The following is a 6000-nucleotide window of genomic DNA, read 5'->3' as shown; positions in this document are numbered from 1 at the left end:
TGAGAAGATGTTTGGTAAGAAACCCAACATCAAGCACATGAGAATATCTGGTTCTGACATGTGGGTACACACCCCACAGAGCAACAAGCTTGGGAAGCGTGGGGCACATGGTTTGTTCATGGGGTACGAAAAAGGTGCATACAGGGTATGGATGACTGAGTCTAAGTCCATTAAGTTCACAAAGAGTGTTGAGTACAATCCCAAGTGGGGGGTATGGCAACGCAGAGGCTAAAGTTGCCATGAGTGCCAAGAAAAACAAACATGGAGTCCAGCACGCTTCCCTGCGCAGCTCTGCAGCCTGTCCGTGCTGATCCAAAAATCCTTCCTGCCTCTGCCTCTTGCCGGTAGCAGAGATAAACACAGCGGTGAAGCAATTGCAGCATGTGGGTAATAAATCCAGACACACAGGCGTTCTTATCTTCTTAGCCTTTAATCATGAAGTAAAACAGCTCTTAAATCAACCTGGCGAGAACTGACACATCTTGCGTCCTCTCTCCGCAAAAGCGAAACCAGACAGAAACACTCGGCGTCAAACCACTCCCCGTATGTGTTTCTAACCACGCCTCAGGAAAGAGACGTCACCAGAACTCTTTAACCCTGTGAGTTCTGAAACCAATAACACCCCCTCTCATCTCGAACCCTGAGGGAAACTGTGAACCCCTGTTTACAGACCTCTTTGAGTTCAACTCACCTCCCATTGCCTTTTGCCTCCCACTGGCATCTATCCCAGGCAATTGTTGAATCCCTTCCACACTCCCAGAATCACAGTGTGCGAAACCAACCCACGCACTGGTGACCTGAAACCTCTCCGGTGGAATCCCCTTTGTGGTCCGAGTTGACCGCCGGAGCACAACCTCGGGCGCTCCTCCTGACCCACTGGGGTCAGCAAATGTGTCTCCCAGCACAGAGGACTCCCCCTCTGACTTGCTGCGTCTTCGGGCCTCCTGCACTTGGCTAACAGGAGATGAAGGCTCGCTTTTGGGTTCTCTCTTTAACTTGTGGAGAAACCCACCCCTGTGCTTGACCATCATCAGCAACCTGGTCTTCAGCAACAGGCTCCGCCTCTGACTCTCCTTCCTCCCTTTCCTCCCCCTCAGAATCGGACAAGCATTCTGAGAGAAAATCAGAACCATACCTAGGCTGCGACCAACCACCCTGCTCAAAGAACTCAGCATGCTTGCTGACCAGCAGCTTGGTCTGATCACCCTCTGGGTATGCAAACTTCCACCCATTTGTTGCAGGATCATACCCACAGAAGATCATGTCCTGGTACCTAGGACCACCCTCCTTCCGTTGCGCTGTTGGTATCGGCACTGAAGCCCTGGAACCAAACGAACGGAAGAAATGCACCTGTGGCTTCCTCTTGTGCAACAGAAAAAACGGTGTGTCACCTACATCGTGATTGTAGGACCTGTTAAAAACAAAGCTGGCAAATTTCCAAGCCTCACTCCAAAAGCTCTGAGGCAGCCCAGAGTCACACAGCAAAACCCTGACAGCTTCAGCCAGTGCTTCACTCCTGTGCTCTGCCACGCCTCTCTCTTGAGGAGACTTTGCACCCGTCACCTGGTGACGAATTCCCTTTTGCTTGAAGAACTCCTTCAGAGCAGACCCAGTGAACTGTGACCCACGGTCGCTCCTGAACTCTTGCACCTTGGTGGAGAACCTTAGTTCCACCTCCGCAACCCAATCCTTGATCAGTTGCGCCGCCTCTCTCTGCGTCCTGAGAGAGAAACACCATAAATTCTGAGAAAAATCATCTGCCATCGTTAGCAGAAACCTGGCCCCACCCAGACTCTCACACTTCATTGGCCCTGTAAGGTCTGTGTGAACCAACTAAAAAGGTTTTGTGGCTACCCTCTTTACTCCGGGAAACCTGCACCTTTGAACCTTGCTGCATGCCCTGCACACTAGGGACCTCCCACATTCTCGGAGTTTGCATCCTTCAGTGCAGCTGGGTTGCTTCTTAACATCTTCCAAACAAGCATGAGACATTCTCTTGTGCCATATATGAACACATGAATCATGGCTGGGAACACTAGCACACTGCGCCCGTGCTTTTCCTGCATTCCCACCACCCTCCAGAGGTGTCTCCAGAACAAAGAGATTGTCCTTGCCCTCCACGTTGACAAGCAGCTTCCCCCCTCTGGAAATAGAACAGGTGTTATTTTCAAAACAAATTTTGTACCCCTGCTTCATAAGAGCAGGTATTGATAACAGGCAACACTTCATCCCTGGTACAATGAAGCACTCCAGCTCCGCCTGCAAAACAGAAACATAAACATTTCCAACATTAGAAACATTCTTTTTTGTGCCATCAGCTAATGTAACAGTCATTCCACTTGAAACAGCCCTGCAATTCCGCAGCTCCCCAGCAGATGGCGTTATCAGGTGATGACTGGCACCCGAATCCAACACCCACTTCACAGCTGTGTCCCTGCCGGCATTGCTCTGTAGCGTTGCCATGCCAACAAACGTCTTGCTGCACCTGTCCTTGGCAGCGTCCGAAACCGCAACTTCTCCCGTTGCTCCGAAGACTGGACTTATCTCAGAGTTCCCAGACAGCTCTGCAGCACGTATCTCCCTCTGCAGCAGATGGCTGACCTTGAAGCCTTTAGCTGTGTCCTGTTTCCCAGGCTTCGACTTACGACGCAAACAACTCTTGGCAGCCTTTGGAACAAGAGGCTTTTCTGTGCTTTTACTGCTCACCGCCCCCCCACTGCTCCCAGGGCTCCCAGGACGCTTTCCTGCACCCCCAGTGATGGGTAAAGGGCCCCCAGCAGCTTGCCTCTCTCCAAGCTCCTCACGCAGACACGTTGCATCACCTGCGCAGCTTTTAGACTCTGCAAAACTGGCAGCAACAGCACCTTCGCCCCCCTCAGGGGTCCCACAGCCTTTCCCAGCTGTGCACCGGCTTCCACGAAAGTGATCAGTGCTCTCTTGCCTCTCCTGTTCTGATGCAGCCATCTCCCGGCCCTTGCTTCCGCCCCCAGCTTTGCACACTTCCTGGAGAGCTAGCCACGCGGCCTCAGGCTTCCTTGCATCCAGAACTACAGGCCTTAAATCAGCACTTACATTCTCAGCCAGAAACGCCAGAACACGCTCCTCAGCTTCACGTTGGCTTGCAACTGCCCCAGCTGACGAAGACATCGGCTTGACCAATTCCCAGAGCTTGGCTCCAACCAGGGACAACTCTGCTAAATAACTCCACTCCAGCCACGTTTGGATTGTTAACTTCGCACATGGCAGCTTAAGCTCAAAGCCATGTTCCTGGGACTGAGCCATCTCCTTCTCCCCCGGGGTAAGCGTACTCACGACAGCATCAGCTTCCTCCGGCCTCCGGCAGATCGGCTCAGGCAGACCGCTTCTTCCCAGCGAGCTCCTTCCAGCTTCAAAGACAGCAAAGCTCCGGCTGGCCCCAGCAACTTTCCTGCTGGCTTTCCCCCACACGTGGGACGTTCCTGCAATGCTTCAAAGCGTTGGCAAACAGGACCCATAACCTATGGCAACGCAGAGGCTAAAGTTGCCATGAGTGCCAAGAAAAACAAACATGGAGTCCAGCACGCTTCCCTGCGCAGCTCTGCAGCCTGTCCGTGCTGATCCAAAAATCCTTCCTGCCTCTGCCTCTTGCCAGTAGCAGAGATAAACACAGCGGTGAAGCAATTGCAGCATGTGGGTAATAAATCCAGACACACAGGCGTTCTTATCTTCTTAGCCTTTAATCATGAAGTAAAACAGCTCTTAAATCAACCTGGCGAGAACTGACACATCTTGCGTCCTCTCTCCGCAAAAGCGAAACCAGACAGAAACACTCGGCGTCAAACCACTCCCCGTATGTGTTTCTAACCACGCCTCAGGAAAGAGACGTCACCAGAACTCTTTAACCCTGTGAGTTCTGAAACCAATAACAGGGGGGAAATGTGGGAATTTTCCAGAGTTACCCAGAGGAGGATGAAGGTGATGTGAAGAAAGCAGATAATGTTGAGGAAGCTGAGGAAGCTGAGGATGATCAGAGTTCGGATTCCAGCTCAGTGGGCGGCGCTGCTGCTGATGTCAGTGACAGTGATGACACAGCAGACATAAGAGCGCAAAGGCCTCAGTCAGACCATCTGATGCGTCTGACAATGAACTGGAAGAACCACTGTTCGCCATTGGTCACTTTTCTCCTAAGAAAGAGGAGATGAGTCCAGAAGACTTGCGTCTAGTACGCAGATCTGAAAGAACCACAAAGGGCAGACCTCCAAAGACATTTGCTGATGAGTTTGCTAAGACAGCAACTGCTGTTCTTAGTAGCTCAGAGAAGGTATGGGAACCTTCAAGCTTCAAAGAGGTTCAGGAGTTAACCTCTAAAGATGCTGAGCCTTGGCTTAATGCCATGAAGGCTGAAGTTGATTCCTTGAATAGGAACCAAACTTGGGAACTGGTACCGGTAGTCCCAGGAATGAGACTGGTTGGCAGCAAATGGGTCTTCAAGGCCAAGACAGACCAGAATGGCAAGGTTGTCAGACACAAAGCCAGATTGGTTGCCAGAGGTTTTTCACAGGTACCAGGACAGGATTACCACGAGACCTATTCACCCACAGTCAAATATGAGAGCATTCGGCTGATGCTCAAGATAGCTGCAGAGGAGAAACTGCATGTTTCCCATCATGACATTAATACAGCTTTTTTGTACGGGATTTTAGGGGAGGAGCTGTTTATGCTTCCACCTGATGGGATGCAGACACAGAAGGGAATGGTCTGTAAACTGCGGAAATCCTTATATGGTCTTGTAATGGGAATTGGGGTTGCTCATGCGTAAAGGATGCTGAAGTTCTAGGCAACGTTGCCTGGCTAAACCTTTCCCTGGCTGGACAGCCCTTTCTCCATGGCTGTATCAGTCGCTGGCAGAATCCGTCAGTGGGCGTTTCCTGAATTTCTTCCAACATAAAAATTCCTTGACGCCCAGTCTCCGCCTAGCCTCCCTGCGCGGAAGCTTTCTGCACAGAGTAGGCTAAGTCCTTCCCTGATCCCCTTCCTCCCCGGTGTCACGCTGATAACCTTCCCCAAAGGGAGTGTTCTCTCTCCCTCTACTGGTCCCTTCTCCTGCATGGTCGGGGAGCCTTACCTCCACTCTTGGCTCCGATGGCAGTTCCCTGACAGGTCTGAAGCAGAGTGCCAGGTGTTGGAACACAAAGCTCACTGAGACATTGCTTTCTCTAGGTTTTCACCAGGGCAAAGCTGATCCATGTGTGTTTGTCAAGGAGGAGGGGCAAAACAAACTGTATTGTTTATGTTTTGTTGATGATCTTCTGATGTTTTGGAAGAATCAGGCTTTTTATCAAAGCACACTAGCTCAGCTGAAGGAGCACTTTGGCATGAAGGATCTTGGTGAGGTATCCAACTATCTTTCTCTGCAGGTGGAGAGGGACCAAGCAGGTAATTTTCTGGTACACCAAACACAGAAAATTGCTGATGTATTAACCAGGTTGAATTTGGTTGATGCAAACCCAGCAGACACACCGATGGTGACAGGTTACCAGGTAGACAGTACTGCTGAAGTGTTTTCTGACACTACGCTGTACAGATGCATTCTAGGCAAGTTGAATTTCATTGCTAGATGTTCAAGACCCGACATAGCTGTAAGCACTAACCTGCTTAGCAGACATGCTAACAATCCTACTGTTCAGGATTGGAAAGCTCTGAAGCGCATAGCCCGCTATTTGAAAGGGACTTTGCACTACAGGCTGAGGTTCACCAGTCAGAAGACTGGAGGTCTTGAAATCTTTGCAGATGCAAGTTTTGGAAGTGACACCACGGATGGTACTAGCACTTCTGGAGTATGCTACATGTACAACCACTGCCTGTTTGACTGGTTGTGCAGGAAGCAGACGACAGTAAGCCTAAGTTCCTGTGAAGCAGAACTCAATGCTCTGTCATTTTCACTCATGGATTGTGAATGGTTGATGCAACTGTTTAAGGACATCAGAGTTTCTGTGAAATGTCCTGTACAAGTGTATCAAG

At 50.5% G+C, this 6000-nt stretch overlaps 1 long non-coding RNA gene across 1 annotated transcript in view; it reads right to left on the bottom strand.

Moving 5' to 3' along the window:
* Nucleotides 1-714: 714 nt before the first annotated feature.
* LOC310697714 overlaps nt 715-6000 on the bottom strand; it is a 294210-nt gene continuing 288924 nt past the window's right edge. The window contains exon 3 of the long non-coding RNA XR_014521151.1: nt 715-1563. This is a non-coding gene — a long non-coding RNA (uncharacterized lncRNA). The remainder of the gene's footprint in view (nt 1564-6000) is intronic.

Source organism: Podarcis liolepis, assembly GCF_965112155.1.
Source record: "Podarcis liolepis genome assembly, chromosome: W".
In the NCBI taxonomy this organism is placed as follows: Eukaryota; Metazoa; Chordata; class Lepidosauria; order Squamata; family Lacertidae; genus Podarcis; species Podarcis liolepis.
The sequence above is the reverse complement of the archived record's forward strand: the minus strand, read 5'-3'. Positions and strand labels throughout refer to the sequence as shown.